Source organism: Zonotrichia albicollis, chromosome 14 (assembly GCF_047830755.1).
Source record: "Zonotrichia albicollis isolate bZonAlb1 chromosome 14, bZonAlb1.hap1, whole genome shotgun sequence".
NCBI classification, from domain to species: domain Eukaryota; kingdom Metazoa; phylum Chordata; class Aves; order Passeriformes; family Passerellidae; genus Zonotrichia; species Zonotrichia albicollis.
The window spans coordinates 17197540-17214735 of record NC_133832.1 but is presented as its reverse complement, the minus strand read 5'-3'; the positions used below and the strand labels follow the sequence as shown (position 1 = coordinate 17214735).

The following is a 17196-nucleotide window of genomic DNA, read 5'->3' as shown; positions in this document are numbered from 1 at the left end:
TTTTTCTACCATCATTTTAATTTGTACTTGATATTTAGGATCATTTTATCTTGTTTTTGTAACCTGATTTACAAAATTACCCAAACTGAAGACTTTTTTCTATAACATAAAGGTTGAAAGTGCAGTTTAGCAGAGTTTTGGATATTTTATAGAGCTCATTCAGTGAAATATTTTGCTGATCTGATTTTTGGACTGTGTATGGGATGGTTCTTCCTTTGTTCTTCCATTGCTTTTCCACATGTGTACTTTTCCTGCCCTTGTGACCCGAGCTGGGCTCTCCCATGGGGTTTTCAAAGCAGTTCTTGTTTTCCACAAACACCAAGGTGTAGGTGCAATTCAGAGCCCCTGTTTTTCCTGTCCTCAGGACAAGTGTTCAACGGTGACCAAAATCCTGAATTTCAAACGGATTTGGGGTTTTTGAGACTCACACCAAAGCAGGAATGCTCAGCTTTGAGCACTCTGGTGTCTGGCTGGACTCACAAGCAGCAAAGGAAGAAGATGCAGGAGCAGGGAGCAAGTTCAGTGTTTGGATGGTGACAATTTGCCAGGCTGGGTAACCCTGTTTGTGCCCCATGGGGGAAGTAAAAAGTGCATTATAAAAGAGGCAAAGAATAATACTAAAGTAGCATGGGAAAGAAAAAGAAATTTAGACATTTCTGACAAAATTGTACCTTTGATACTTCTGTTTCTGCTTTTTATGAAATCTTTCCTCCTTCTCTGAATGATCCAGTGAATTAGGGGCTCCTGTTTTGGTTTGCTTTTTAAAAAATCCCTATTGCTTTTAGCACGCTGAAAGCTTTATTGAGGTTCTGATTTTCCTTTCTCCACTGCTGTAAAGCCTCTCTAGCATTGCCTTACCGAGTGCAGCTAATTAACATCAAAGGGACATTGTTCATTATGGCTCTATGATCAGCCATGTATCCCCTATATGCTGAATTGGCTCTTTTGAATCTCATTGAGGGTGCCTGCTCTAAGTCCCTCACAGATTGCCTTCTTCATTTGCACAGCATACACAGGTTAATATTCACATGCATTTAAGTGGAAAATTGCCTCTTCCTGAAGGACCATCAGCCCTGTCTGGTGGCATTTTCTATAAAACACAAACTCAGATATTGCACTGCTAACAGGCACTGCTTTATTTCTTTGTTGCCTCTTGACTTAGCATGCCCATGGTTAAAACTCAACCTGCAAATTTCTGCTGTATTTCCTTTAATTTCATTTCCAGGGATCTGTTTTCCTTACCCACATGTCACCATTGCTTATAGGTGGACACAGATCCCCTCCCTGGCCACTTTCTGTTTCCCTGCCATCACACTCTGCTACTTCCACTCTGTCTGTGAAGGAAATTCTGTCCAGTTCCTGGCATGAAGAGGGAATTCCATCAATATTGCAGAAAAATGCAATGTCTGGAACAACCCCCTGAAACTGCAGCTCTGTGGGTTTGCAGTTTCCTCTTGGTCAGCACAACAAACCAGGTCTGCTCCCAATATTCTGCAGGTTCAGAGGGAACCTTGAATCTCAAAGCTGAAAAGGGAGTGTAAACAAACATGCAATGTCACACTGTTCAAAAGTGAGTGCATCGTTTTCCATTGGAAATCATTTCCCTGCTAATTCATGGAATCACCATAATTCCTGTCCCATGGCATACACAGCTATATCCAGAGAAGTTAGGATAGATTTTTGTTACACATTATGTAAAAATATATCCACCCCTTCCCTGAATTGCTAGCATATTTATACACTAGCTTTATATTTTTTATGCTTCTCTAATGCCTTGCAGTTTTTTGGAAGCCTATTTACCTATTGTAGATATATTTCTGGCTTCATAAAAGGTGTTCCATGTGCATTTTATTTTCTTTTCTAATTCAGAGTATCTGAAGTACAGTGAGGTTCGTGCTGCAGCCCATAAAAATGACACTTTTCTGTTATAAAACTGAGCTTGTGTTTTGTGCTTCGGAGTGTTCTGAACTTCGTGGGCATTTGTTCACGGTTGCAAGAACTGACACGAATTTCATTTGTACTGAGATGCAGATTTTGGGAAGTGTCTGCTTACTCCAAAAACTGCACATTTTTTACACTTAATTTGGTACTAAGTCAAGTGGTAACCACACAATTTAAAATACTTTTTATAAGCATAAAAGGAGGTATGCTGCGTGTGTATTAATTGGGAGTTTCTAACTTTGCCTTGAAAAAGTGAAAAACTTTTAAAATAGTGCCATGCTTTACTTTCAGATCGATGCAGTACAGGCAGGTGCTAAAAGTGCTTCTCTATGATTTTAAATTTGGCACATCAGCAAGGCTATCTAGAATTCCAGCGGCTTCTGTGTCCTGGAGATCCACTGCTTTGTTGAAAAAAATTGAGAACTTGTCAATATGAACCACCATAAATATTATTATATAATATCACATACATAAAGTAAATATTTTAGTGTAATAATATTACTTAAATATGAGTATTTGAATTGTAATCGTTTACAGTAAGAGCTGGCAATGAAAGAAGCCTGTGTGCCATCCCTTGTAGTCCTGTCCCCTGTGGAGGGCCAGGGAGACCTTTTTACATTTAAGACCAAAATGCCACGATTGTTACTGATTTTTTACCTGTTTTGCATCCACCTTGTAGAGTTTGACACTATTTTTGTTGAAACTGTCCTGTTTAGATAATCTTTATTAGATCACAAAAAATCCTACTTGCTAACACTATAAAAACCCTCATACCTGCTCAACGCACTGCCTACCCAGGGAGTGCAGCTGCTTAATGTGGGGGAAATGAAAATATTAATCTGTTCCTTAAAGATTAAAATTGTCATAAAAATCCAATATTAAACATGGAGCCTGTTTAGCCTTTTTGGGTTTCCCTTAAGTTTGGAGTAAGTCATCTTGTATTTGGTGCTGACTGAAAAATGTAATTTGACGTTTTTAAAATTAAAACCGTCATGGTATTTAAAGATGAACTTAAGCTCTGCTAATTCTATTAAACTGCAGGCTGCCAATGAGTTATAAAGTCTAATTAATCATTTTGTCAGCTTTGCCTTCTGAAGCTAGTCAATATAAATTTGAATAAATAGGAAGCTGTTGACCCAGACACCTCTGGATGCTCTGAATAAAGATGTGCCAGTAGTAAAACACTCCAACAATTGCCCACTTTGCACATGGTGTGCACAAATGTGGCAGGGAATTACACACTTACACACAGGCGTGGTCTTGGTCTTAATTTAAATTATTTATTTGAGGCGATAAATAAAGGAATATGCGGAGTCATCCCTCCTGTGTTTTGTCAAGACAGGGGTTTTGAGGAGGAAAACTTTTTTAGCCCAAGTTTGTCGCTGACACTGCAGTGTGACATGTCACATCAGGTTGCATCAATAGAGCCATGTTATGTAAAAGTAATGAAATGTGACTGATAGAACCCAAGATACTGTAACATACTGTAACATAATGTGTCAGCATTTCTTTAATGGAGCCTTTCAGGAATGCTTTTTTTTGGTAAAACACCTTAAAAAGTCAGTTACAAAGAGTGATGAGGTGAGAGAAAATATTTGCACTCCGTTGCCGCCACAAGAAACACAGAAAATAATCTAAATAAAAAATATTTCCAGTGATTTATATACATACCTATGAACTAGAAATTCAGAAAAGTGAAACCTAGGCATCATTAGTTAATTTTCTAACTGTGTTTTATGAAATTGGTTTCCTGCACAAGAGTAAGAACTTGCCTGTGTTTGACATAAGATGAGGCATTGGAAGTTCTGTCTGTCCAACAGAAAAAGTTACATTTCTATAATATATCCTAACGATCCAGGAAACCTCATTTCCATTAAAACTAGCCCCGTGAGCCAAGAAACAAAACGATTATTTACATTTTTGGAGGTCGGATTGCACCTTTTCCTCCATCCCTCAGTGAGCTGCTGAACCCGGGGGCGGAATGGCCCCGCGTGAGGGATGCGGCGCATCAACCACCCCTGCCACCAGCATCCCTCTTGGCAGGAGGGGACACCCCGAGCTGTTTGTCTTCAGCAGATTAACAGGGAAGGTTGTTTTTGTTTGTCTGACTGGTCAAGGACAATTTACAGTTCAGTTACTCTGAAGGAAAGACTTGTTGATTTGAGAGCGCTCCTATTATAGCTGCAGGTAGGGGATGATGGATTCAGCCGTCACCGTGATGGAGTGCAGCCCGCGCGCTGGCAGCGCACTAAATAAATAAAACACTGGTGGATCTGTTTGCTTCAGCTGCTCAACAGCAAGGGCTGCCATGGGGGTGGAGGCGTCTCGAGTGGGGGAACCAAGGGTTTCAACCTCCTCTTTAGCTCAAACAAGTTCTTGGTCTTTCTCAGAATTTTCAGATTCATCCATAGGGAAAACAAGGAAAGAAAATTAAAAGAACGCTTTATTTCTTATAGGAATTATGAATCCCATGGCTCAAAGACAAATTTTTGTACTTGCTATAAAATATTCTCTTCACGTAGTGAAGCACCCGTTTTCTCCATTTTTTTTCCTTATCTTTGAATTTCTGAGACAAGAGCTGTTAAAAATCTAGTTTTTCCCTTGGCTGTGGGAGACTGTTCTGTGTAGAACATCCTCTTTTGGAACAGCCACTGTGAGAGTGGACACAAATTGTCTTGTAGGTTTAATTGATCTATTAGCTCAGTTGCTTATTCTCTGGCTGGATATTACCCTTGATAGCCATTATCATTCCATTAGAGCAGTCTTGTCAATTTTTAATTGCTGATCATTTAAGATATATTCAGTATACGTAACAACTCCTTTTTTACTCATCAGTGGGAATTGTTTGCTATGCTACAAAGCTTTTAACTGATAGGAATTTTTCTTCTGTGTCATGTTAGTTTTTATGATTTTTCTCTTGGCGACATGAAATAAATCACTCCTAACAGTTCTAATTCCACTATATTTTAGTTAATTATATGGATACAAATTTACATTTTAAATTAAAATTTATACACTTGAGAAAAAACTATTAAAAACTGTGGAAGAAATCAATTTAAAAAAAAAAAAACATGTTTACTTCTACTTCCCTGCACATCTCATTCCATGCTCTTCAGTGCAGGCAGGGTGCACAGGCTGGTCTTGAATTTTCTGGTCTGTTGTGGTGCAAGTAAGGCTGATACTGACAGATATTGTACTTGCATAGCTGCTGAGAGATCAGAAATAGAAAATTGGGAGAAAATTTATGTCCCCAACCCAAAATTTGAGTTCCATTTTCCATTAGGAGATGGTGCTGAGTGCTGCCCATGGTAGCTGAGTGAATCTCTCTGTGCCATGTAGTGGTTAGACCAAGGATTGTCATATTCGTATTTCATATTATTTTCATCTTGCAATTCAAGCAGCAAAGATGGGATCTAGACTGAGAGATCATACATCCAAAGTCAGTAAACTTTATTTCCAAAAGCAAGAGGGTTTTTCCCAGAGGTTTTTTGCTTTTCCTGATAGGTTTGGGCTTTTCCAAGTGTTCAGATTTGCAGAAATGCTGAGAGGTTGATGATCGCACACAAAGGCCAAGGTGAGTTTCCCCTGTAAAAACACTGATCATTTATTGTCTGGTGGCCTTCCTAAAATGTGATTTTTTAATCTCAAGATGAATTTTTTTCTGTATAGATACTGTGAAATCCCCACTGAGTCAGAAAACCTTTAAAAACAGAGAACTGGCAATTCTACATGATAAACTTTCACATACACAAAAGGGACATCACCTCTTCAGCCCTCCACAAAGGGGATGGGAGCAGAAAAAAACCAAACTGCATTGTTCCTCTCTGAGCCTTGAGTGGAACAGATAACATTATTGAAGGGAATCATACAGAGCCATGTTGGACAGTCCTTTCAGCAAGGATGGACTCTGGTTTTTCTCATTGTCTGCTTCATATTGATACTGCTTTAGTGGCACAAAATACAATTTTATGAGTGTTGTTTCTTTGCTATCAGGTGGAGCCAAGAGGGTAAACACCTGCCACTGGTAATAATAGTGGCTTTTGGGGGGTAAAGTTGGAAGAGGTGATACTGCAAATAAAAGTCAGTTTGACAGGGAGGAGTAAAATCAGTGTTAATGCTGTTTGGTTTTGAAGAAGGCTTTATTGAAGTTGGAGGGGAGACGACCCACCTTGCATTGGTCAGCCATCGACCCCGATTTATTAATCAATCAATCACCTTTTATAACAGTGTTAATCAAGTTCATGCATATTGCAAAATCTGAGCTCACAATAGGTCAGAGATAACACACCAACCCCTCCTTATGTTTCCAATACCAAGATTTGGGTTCTCAAAATTATTCTTGCTTTCCCAAAACAGCCAAAGATAGAACATCCACTTGTTATGAGAAAGCTGCCTGAGAACTCTGATGTGCAAGGCTCTCAAGGCCTTCATGTTTGTCACTTTTACCTGTAATTAAAAATAACCTGAGAACCTCTGCTGTTCACAGAAGCAGGCTGTGAGAATCTGCTCCTCACAGCTCCCTTCTAGGCCATCCCTGAAAAAATCTCCAACAAGGCTTGATAAATTGAAAAGCAAAATTAAAGCATTAGGTCTATATAGTAAATGAGAATTAATAATCTAATAAAATGTAACATTAGTAAGAAATAATAGAGGAGATGTAAACACTATCAGTGCAGATAAGCTCTGCTCTGGGACACACAGGTCTGGCAATGGCTCTGGTTTCTGCAGGTGCCTTTGGTGCCCTCTGTCATGCATTTAGCAAGTTCATTTCTGGAAGGGAAATGAGGATCTAATACTGCAAATTGGCCAATTTCTACTCTTCTAAATCAAACTTTTGTGTGGAGGATACTGAAGTTTCAGTACTGGTAAATTTAATATTTTCTTGGCTTTTTTAGCAAGTTTTTCACAACCCTTTTCTTCCAGTTTATGGATTGATTTCTTTAACTTTTTCTTTGATTTTCCCCACTATTTTTTTTAATTTCACTGAGTTCTTATCTGTGCTCACAGTAAGCTTAATTCGTTTCTCTTGCCCTGCAGAGCACTCCAGTAATTACTGAAACTGCCAATGAAGAAACAACTACAAAGCAAGAATCAAATGTGTGCTATAAATAAGGTATTGAATTCTGTTTGACTGCACAGGGCAACAATTTCTAAAAATTGCTGAAGAGTCCAATAAACAAGGTAGATCTTGAAGATGTTTGTCTGTACAAACCTGAAGAGAAACCCCACAAATTGCTTTGCACCAATGGGAAATGAGATGCAGTTTTAAACTTGCAAGTACTTAAATATGTAATTACTTGTTCTAAGAGTAATAGCAGGGGAAAATCATGGAGAATCCAAAGTGGGGTTGTTCTTGTCCATGCCCTTTCTGTTTAGATGTGCAATTCTTACCCAAATTTCCCAGTTCACACTTCACCCTTTGTCTGTCAGAGATTTCTAACTAATTTCTTCCCCAGTACTGCAGGTTTTGGAGGTGGAAATGGGGAATATGTTTGAGGTAACTGTGAGCAGGACTGAAAGGTGACTCAGCCCCAAGTCTCTCTGCCAAACACCTATTTAAGTCCCTGACTCCTAAAATAAATGTTCAGAGCAGCTTTGCCAGTCAACTCCAAAATTTTCAAGTCAGTTTTCAACTGAAAATTCGATTTGATTTTGGAGTTAGCTGAACATCAAGTGGTCCAAGTGCTATTTAAAATGAATTCCTGGAAGTGTGGGAGTCATCCCTGAGAGCTCAAAAGCAAATCCTGAGTGTCTGGGACTCTCTGGGAGATGTCTCACAGTCAAGCAGAGGCCGGAGAATTCACCTTGTGCTGTGACACATTTTGGGTGTCCCTCCGTGTGCAAATGATAGGATTTGAGAATAAGGTGACTTGGCCACACTGATGGGATTTTAATGGGAGAATCAGCTGGAAATGCACGTGCTGTCCCAACTGCACAAAGGTACTGTAAATGCATTCTGCTTGAATATAATTTATTGCTTTTTCCTCTGTGATTAGAGAAAGCAGACGAGCCCTGCTCTGCACTCAAGGAAATTAGGGAATCAATTTCATGGGAGAGGCAATAACAAACAAACAGAAAGCTCTGGGTTAGCACAGGAATATTCACATGTACAAAGTTGTGCAGGTTAAGCAAAAAAGTTTCTTCTTTTTGTAGAGTGATTTTTCATTTTGCACTAGAGGCTTTTAGGGTTATTAAATGTCTAGATTTTAAAGTGTATTTCATCAACTGAAGCAGAACAGGAGCCAAATTTGGGGTTTTGATACGCAAGCATCACTCTCACTAATTCCATTATGAACTTCACATTTATATTCAAAAAAGCCCTGCCTGACTCTGCAGTGTGTGCTGTATGAGATATGAGAATCACAGAATATTCTGGCTTGGAAGGGCCCAGAAGGATCGAATCCAGCTATTAATGAATGATCCACGCAGGGATCAAACCCTCACCTTGGGCTTGTTGCACCCCAGAAGTGAGGGCCCTGGCACTGCAGCACACACTCAGTAACTCACATTTCCTTATGGCTCAAAATTTACAAATAATTGATCTCTTTCTGTCTCCTTGTTCTTTTTAACCTTGAAATTATATTTTATCTCCACTAGGGAGCAGCAAATGACACAAAAATATCATTACTGCTCTAATCCCATGGAAAGGAACAGGGGAGAAATGGGACTAAGACTTTTAAATTCAATAATCTGGCAGGTTACAAATACATTCACTTTCAATTCTTGTGTGAACAACTGTGATTTTTGAAAACTAAACAGTAGCTTTATCTCTTTTTCTCTCTTTAACTCAGTTCATTTAAAGTCCCACTGTACAAATTTTCTTTTTGTAGATAAAATAGGTTTTCTTTCATCTTCAAACTGCTATAAAAGGGTTAAGGAAGGGCCTGAATGCTTCAGTTGGCCTCAGATGGAAGCTCAGTTCGATTTCTCTTTTACTATGTGTATTTTTTAATAATTTTTTTTGTTATAAAAGCACTTTGAATTAAGGCATATATATATTCTGAATATTTAAATTTTTAAATGTTATTTAATTTCTTCTCCTCCTACTTGTCTTTGCACTCTGAAGAAGAAGAAATAAAGAGTGCACTAAAAACAAATATATGACATTCATCCTTTTTAGTCTGGTTAGACTAAACACACGAGATAATGTAAGGAAAGTGGATACACACAAATTAAAAGAGCAAGCAGCTGGGATGGCATTGGGTTTCTTCTGGACAAATGGGCTAAAACTTAAGAAAAAATTAAACTTTTTTTTTGGTGGCTGTCAGCTGCTAAACTAGGGAATCATTTTCTAATAAAAGTGATGAATGCTCCCTTTTGGAGTCCTTCAGGAGTGGGCAGGGGAAAGCTCTGAACAATACAGAGCAGAAACCCTTGCAGTGACAGAGGCTCCATCACCTGATTTCTTGCTCTGAACTTTGCTTCCTTCTGCCACTGAACTGGAATGTGGAAATGACAGATATTAAAAACAGGAAATTTCCAAAACAGATTTGGGACTTGAGTTTTCAGGTGATTTCTTGGTTGGATAAAGACATAACTTTGTAGAAATAACAATGATGTGAGTGTATAACCAGTGCTCTTCATGCCTTTACTTCTGCACTGGACATTGCTGGGTGTTAAAAGTTATCTCTAAAAACTCACCACCTTCCCAGAAAAACAGGCAATTATAGTTTTGAAAGATAGACATTTTTTGGTAGTTTTTTATCAAATATATAAGGAGGAAAAACTTCACAGCAACTTTGGAAGCTGCTTGCTCTCAATTCTCTGTGGCCTGGGAGAACTCCGGGGTGTGTTTTGAATATCAGCACTCCAAGGGTGCTGTGTCCAGCCCAGGAGGCAGCGCTGGTGGCACATTCTGTCCTGGCTCTTTGGAACATCAGGCAGCCCTGAGGCACTGCAGGAACCCCTCAGGATCTCATCCACCTGAAATTCCTGCTCCAGTTCCTTTCTGCTGTCACACACATGGAAATCCAGATCATTTAAATGGCTCCAACCTGTCGCAGAAGATGAAGGCCTTTGCCGGGGTCGAGCCATTTGTCGGTGAGGGGAGACTCAGACACTCAATATGAGTGATAAGTAAATTCCGTTTATTGAAGAGAGCATCAGACACTTATACAGCGAGTAATAAGCTTATGAATATTCTGTAAGCCAAGCAATCTATTGGTTAAACTATACTATCAACTCTTCCTCATTCCTTAGGGGTTACATCTCTCTTTTCTCATGTCTCTTTCACTGTTTGTTATCCCACCACAGCTAGGCCCAAGGACACTGCTATCTGTGCAGGTGCAGGACTTGGAATTAGCCATGGTTTTGTACTTTTCCATTTTCTAGCAGCTAAATTCCCAACACCGACCAACTCAGAGCCTCCGTCTGCTGTGTCCTCTTCCAGGCTGAGATGCTGAACTCCTTTGGCTGAACTGGAGTCAATGTCCTCAGAGATGACAGGAGCTATAGGGAAATGTCAATTTTGTGTCTGAGTGATTCTTCCCACCCAAACCAGAGCACTGAGGTGCTGGGGTGCACTTGGTGCCTCTTGGGGCCACCTAAAACCAGACAAAATTAAGGGAATAAAAAGCAGTTCTATTTATTGAAGGGTCTTCAGGTACATTTAGTGCAGATGAAGCCCCCCAGGGGCTACACCCTAAAATTGACAACAAGTTACGGGTTTGCGCACTTTTATAAGCTTGGTCCATTTGTATATGGGGGGTTAATTTTCTAATTACAGCTTCAGGTAATGAAGTCATTGACCCCAAGTTTGCTTCCCCCCCCAAATTCACTTTGGTTTGCATTTCTTGGGGACTGAGTGAGGTGTCCTTGATTGCCGGGCCTGGAGAGGAATTGTTGTGTCTGCCCAAACTGGGAAAGCAGCAGCTACACTGTACTTGGAGTTCAGTTATTCACTAAAGAGCTGCAGAGTTACAAATACATGAAAAACACCCAGCTCTGCCAAGAGCAGGCAGGGACCATGTCTTGGAGACTCAGCTGAAATCCCTTGGGAAAATCTTAATCAGCAGGATTGGATCTATCTGGAGCCTGGTCTGCCCTGGGGGCACAGCTTCCACAAAGGGCTGAGGGGAGCAGGAGTGAGCCCACAGCTCCAGAGCTGCTCCAGGATGGATGGGACACTCTGAACGTTCCCTCCCTCACCTCAGAGCTCCTCTGGCCCTGCTGTGGAGGGAGAATGTGCTGCAGGGCTCTCCTGCTCTGTCTGTTTGTGCCCAGGCTGCGTCCAGAAAATGAGAGCACTGAGGGTAAGAAACATATCTAATGAGAAGGTACTGAAAGTATTTTCAATTGACTTTTTCCTCTGCCAAAAGGAAATGTAAACACTCAGATTTCTCAGTTTTCATGTGCCATGCATGAAAGTGATTGGGATAATTTACATTCACACTTATTTTGATAGGCAGGGAATAGATAAGTGGTGAATTAAACTTTTTCTCTCCACCATCTGTATCCAAAAGCAGGAGCATTAGGAGCATGGCAAGTGATGCTGGTTTGGGATGCAATTATATTTCAATGAAAAGGTAAATGTTTGGAAAATACCTGAAAGATGACCATAAGTTTGTGAGCTCATTAGGATTGCAATGAACATAAACTATTGAGTTCCATTGAATTATTTATGGAGTTTTAGGACATAAGATTTCTGTCATTCTGTTGACTGTGTTATAATTAGAATAACTCTGGCATCAGCATCAAGTTGCACACAAACCAAAAATAAATAGGATCAATCATAAGATCATAGTATTGAGTGAAAAAGCTAAAGTATGACGAGTTCCTAATATATGAAAAAAAAAACCTCGTAAAATTCAGCTGCTCTGTTAAGACAGAATGTTGAAGGTGTTGGAATTTTTCACTGACACAATGGTACAGATTTCATAACATATTTAAATATTTTATGCTTCTTCCTTGTAAATCTAACATGGAATCATCAGTGACTATTCTGGTCAAATTTCCACATTTGTCAGAGCCTGGGCTGCTAACTCTGACAAAAATCAGTCTGTAGGCTCAGGTGCACCGGCACCTGTGATCTGGTTTAATTTCTTGGGGCTTACTCTGCAGCCAGGGGTAGAATTAAGCCCCAGCACCTCAAGCAAAACTATTCTGCCATCTTTTTTTTTTTTTTTTTAATGAAGTTTTTAAGTTTAGAAACTAATCTCGTAGAAAGTTTTTCTGATGCAAACCTCTGGCCTTGAGAATTGCAATGGATTTTTCATCCCTCTTAAGCAGTCATCAGTTTTCTTACAAGCAGTCTCCGTGTTTTCCAGGATTACTTAGTGTCAGCAAATTTCCATTCTTTTGATTTGCTTTCCTAAGTAGAACTTCTAGTAGAAATAAATTACTCTATAACTAATCCAGCTTGCATATTTTATCAGCATTCTTTCCATCATTTGTTTTCTTTGCATTTATTTTAATCTTGCCTGTTAGAAATAATGTAGTGATTTAAGAATCTACCCTGTGCAGCACTATTGTAATATCTGTCAGCAGCAAGATGGGACCTTTTATGCTTCATTTTACCTAAAGTTGTTCCCTTAAAAAAAGATAATTTGTGATTCTCACCAGTGAAGCAAACCTCAGTTCCTCTTTGCACTGTGCCATTGGTTGTTGTTGTTGTCCCATATTTCAGAAATAGGAAGTGTGGACACCCTCAGTGGGGATGTTTTAGGATTATTTTTGGTTTTGGGGCCCAGTGACAGCCCTGCTTTTGGCAGGGCCATTCTGCAAGTCCTGACTTAAGGAACTCAAGATTTTGTACACATAATGAACATCTGGTGACAAGGCACTCGGAGCAACAACAACAACACCAAAAAAAAAAGAGAAGGGGAAAATGAGGAGGAGGAGGAAAAGCAAAAGGCAGTAAAATCTTTTGCATGCCTGCTACTTTTATGGCTTAAAATATTTTTTCCTTCAATCAGTGCATCTAGGGAAACTTTTTTTGATGTAACAATCAATTTTTAACAAGGCAAAAAGTCTGAACTCATAAATATTGTATGTATTAATTGTGAAGCTTAATGGAACACTTTGTGTTTCTGAACAACTCGTTTACATAATTAAAATCTCCTTTGATCTGTGAGTAAATGATTTAATCTTAATGCTCATTAGTCTAAATGGGTCTTCTATTCAATTGTATCAAGATGCTATGGAAAATTCTCAGACCTTTAGAAAATATTTGTCAGTTGTTAAGTAAACAGAAACCTATCTGTGAACAGAAATCTTTTATCTCTGCAAAAGAATTTGACTCTAAAACTAATTCAGATTAAAGCTTCTTTTATTTTCTTTTATCTGACATTTTGGTTTCAATAGCACTTCAATGAAATATGGGAGAGGGTTGTTCAATTTATAGTCAGTAACTACTTCACTACAAAAAGAATTTAGTCCTTGAAAATAAAACATGAAATGACAGAAAAAAGAATGTCAGATAGGTGCACCTCCAACTGAGGCATTAATTTTTGTAGCTTCACTGCTATTTTCTTGTGGGTGTTGCTCAGGAGTCCCTGTGGATATGGCAAAGCTCAGGAACATCTGGGAAATGCTCAACAAGATTTTCCATCTTCAGAATTCATGTACCAGCAGCAGCACCGTGACAGCATTTATCTGCCAAGGGTTTCCACCTTTAGGTGTCCAGGGTAGGATCCTTTCTTCCAGTCTTTCCCTCTCAAATGCTGAGTTCAAAACCCCTCACCCAAACGAGGAGCTGCACATCTCCCTTGGATCTTCAGGGATCCTCAATATCCTGATTCAAACAAAGAGAGCTGAGAAATTGGGCATCAGTGTCACTATACTCATTTTTTCCTCAAAAACTCTAAACCAAATAATTTATTTTGAAAATAGTCCTTTTTCATTATCCCATCTGTAATTTTTTTTTTAAGCCACTTCTCCTTCCCACAGGGAGCTTTTTCCTCTTTTTGAGAAAGGTAAGAATTTTAATTAGCTCAGGTGGTGCAATAAACACAAACATCTGTGTCCCTTTATGAAGGGCTGCTCTCAGCCCCTTGCCTCTCTCAAGAACAAATTCACGGCACAGAAACAGCCCAGAGTCACCTTGGGCCTGGTGGGCACAGGTCCTGCCAGGCTGTGTCACACCCCAGCCCCTCCTGGGATATTGGGAAAGGCAGGGCCAGCACTCAGCTGTCGGATCTCAAGATCTCAGTCCTGAGGTGCTGAGCCACCGAGACCCTGGGGGGGCTCGGGAGTCCTGGAATGTTCCAGAAGTGTCTGGTAGCTGGACTTTAACCCTACACAGGAGACGACAAGGATGAGGGCTTCACCGGGTGAATGGTGAAGGGATTAGTTAATTAGAGGGTGAGACACAGGGTTTAGGATTTCTGTACAGGGGGGTTTGAAGGAGTAAGATGGAGGAATTGGGGTGTGTCCTGTCCTTCTTCTTCTTCCTCCTCTCCTCCATCTTCTTTGGCCACGGTGGCACCTTTGGATTGGTTATTACTAAGAGTACACCGAGTTATAACAATAGATGGTATTGGGGAAAAATGATAAATATTGTACACGTAACAATGGGTATAAAGATACGTGGCGGTCAGGGGGACGGCACAGTGTGCTCATGGCTGGCTGCTGAGCAGAGCTCTGTTCGGCTGAAAGAACATCTTTTAGATAAACAATTAATAAACATAAAACCAGAAAGAAGAACTGAAGCCTCTTCTCGTCCTTCGATACGCGGGCTGCCCCAAGGCCACCACGGGCCTTTTCAGGCCCCTCAAACAGCCGAGATAACCGGACAGAACACTCCTGTGTACACTGACCAAATAGTCAATGTTTAAATATTCAATGTTTCGAATTCAATATTTCAATGGAAAAATATTAAAAATGGATATTTCACATTTCTTTAATATTAGCTATGTATGGCTTGTTTTATTTTCCTCTTGTAGAGTTTGAGTTGCTGTGTTTATCTACTAAAAAATAATTTTTTTAACTTGTCAGGGCTTTATTTGGAAGTCATTTTTAACATTAGTCTTAAATTAGAATTGCTTGTTTCCAAAGGTTGCCTTATAGCAAGGTGAAACTTTTAATTTATGATACTAATTCACTCTTTAACAAAAAAGCAAAATTTGTCTTGGCTATAATATTCAGTTACTGAAACTGTTACTGGGCTGATTTCAGTGCTTAGTTTGGATTATTTTCTGCTGAAATTCCAGATTTACTGTATTTTAATTATAGAAAATGTGAGTTATCATTTTACCCAGTTCTATCTCATTTGAATTCTTTGAATTGAATCATTGAATTCTTCCATATTTACCAAAAATACTTGCTATAATTCAGTCTAAATACAAGCAAAATACCCATGACTTCAATTTATGTAAATAATTAAGGCTTGGCTTTAATGACTGAAGTCGTTGGGTATTTTTTAATCAAAACAAAGGAAAAAAAAAAAAAGAGATTTAAAAAAAAAGAAAAAAACCCTGTGGTATCAATTTCAGCTGAAGGAAACAGGTTTTTGGCTGTGCTGAGTGTTGAGAATTTACATAGCAAAGTGCAAACACCCAAGAAAACACACCTCTGTGCTGGGAAGGGCTGGTGCAATATTTGTGCAAACAGGGAACGAGAGGTGGCTCTGGCAGGGTTTGCCTTGGCATGGCACCGAGGAGCTGGAACATTTCTGGAATCGCCTGAGGGCTTTGGGCTCCTGAAGAACTCGGTGTAGAAAAGAGCACCAGGGCTCTGCACTGATGCTCTGCAGCTCTCAGAGCCCAATGCAGATTTTTAGCTATTACTCGCTTTTAAATTTGAAACAGACAAAGAATTTTAATGTGGGAAATCAACGTGAAACAGGTTCTTTTTTTTTTTTTTTTTTTTTTCTCTCTTTCATGTTTTTGTAGCTTGAATAAGCATTTCCTCTCTCACTCTTTATAAGTACTGATAATAATGTGAAAAAAGTGCCTGAGCATCTCTTAAATCATTGTGAGGACTGCAGGGTGGATTTCTCATTTCAGCAGCATCGATACAGAAAATAGCCACAAAGCAGAGATGAAGTTCTCTCATCCCAAGTTACTGCCTAGGATTTACTTCTAACAATATAAATAAGCATCTAACTTTGGGAACAAAACTAAAGAATTTGAACTCTATTTGACTGATAAAGTTTGGGGGAAAAAAATCAGAAAAAAGCTTTTCAGCAAGAGTCTCATCAGTTTTAATTTCTGTGCAAACAAGTGGTGTGCAGTGGTTTTAGGATTGTTTTTGTTGGTCAGAGGGCTTTGCAAGAAGACATCTGGGGCGGTGACACGTTTTTGAATAAGACATCAGAGCTTGGATTGCTCTCCATAGATGTGTGCTGTGCAATCCCCATTTCAGATGCCAGGGTACAAAGCCTCTCCCATAAAAGCAGCCCAATGTTATTGCTATAAAAATGTTACAGAATCAACACACAGACATTTACAATCAGCCAGCTGAAACATTCTCTGCATGGACTTGGCTCAGGGAGAGACAGTTCTGGAGTGGTTCGTGCTGAAATCTCATGGGCAAATTGAAATATGCTTAAAACCTTAAATAAGTGCATTGTAAATTGTGAATTTTAATAATTTATTAGTAAATTTATTAGTATTAATAGAGTATCAGTGAGCTCTAGCAATTTTTCTTTTCAAATAATTTTATTTTTTCAGTCCCAATGAAAAGTTGTCCATGGCTTAAAATTTAGGGCACTTTGTAAAAATATGTGGAGTGAAGTTCCATTCAATGCACACTGCAGAGAGGAAATTCATGGAGCACAGATTAAAGAAAGGTGTGTTTCAAAAATATATTACTGTATTTTCAGCTTAATTATATTGATCTGAACTGAAGCCATTTTTATATTTGTAAAGAATTTTTAGTATTTTCCCTATTTTGATGTTTTTTACTTACCCGAATTTCTTAATCAAACCTACTACATGATGGATGATTGTCAGAATAATAACTTGCATTATTGAAAATAATATCAAACATAAGCATTCAGCTTCTGTACACCAGTGGCTGGGTTTGCTTTAAAAGAAAAAAATAGAAATTTTCATTTCTGAAATATTTTAAACCAAGCTATAGAGCTATAAGTAGTTTAAAAATTTATTTTTTAAAATTATTATTGTTCCATCAGCAAAGGAAAAGACAAGTGGAGAAAATTGGCCCAACCTGCAAAATTTCAGCATTTATAAAAAAGGAATATAAAAGAAAGGGCAAATATGTTAGAATATAAAAGAATAGGTGTAAGTTAAGAAACTGAGCTCCAAAATCAAAGAGTGCATTGTCTGTAAAATTTGGGATCAAAGACTTTCCTTG

The 17196-nt window shown here is 38.9% G+C and overlaps 1 long non-coding RNA gene across 16 annotated transcripts in view; it reads left to right on the top strand.

Annotated features, from left to right (window-relative positions):
* LOC102070473 (uncharacterized) overlaps positions 1-17196 on the top strand; it is a 131043-nt gene that overhangs the window by 41844 nt on the left and 72003 nt on the right. For 4 of the 16 annotated variants that reach the window (XR_012582593.1, XR_012582609.1, XR_012582591.1 and 1 more), the window contains exons 2-3: positions 5446-5515; positions 6979-7054. The exons of 10 other annotated variants lie outside the window; for them this stretch is intronic. This is a non-coding gene — a long non-coding RNA (uncharacterized LOC102070473). The remainder of the gene's footprint in view (positions 1-5445; positions 5516-6978; positions 7055-17196) is intronic. 2 more of the 16 variants (XR_012582595.1, XR_012582592.1) reach the window with 1 other exon arrangement.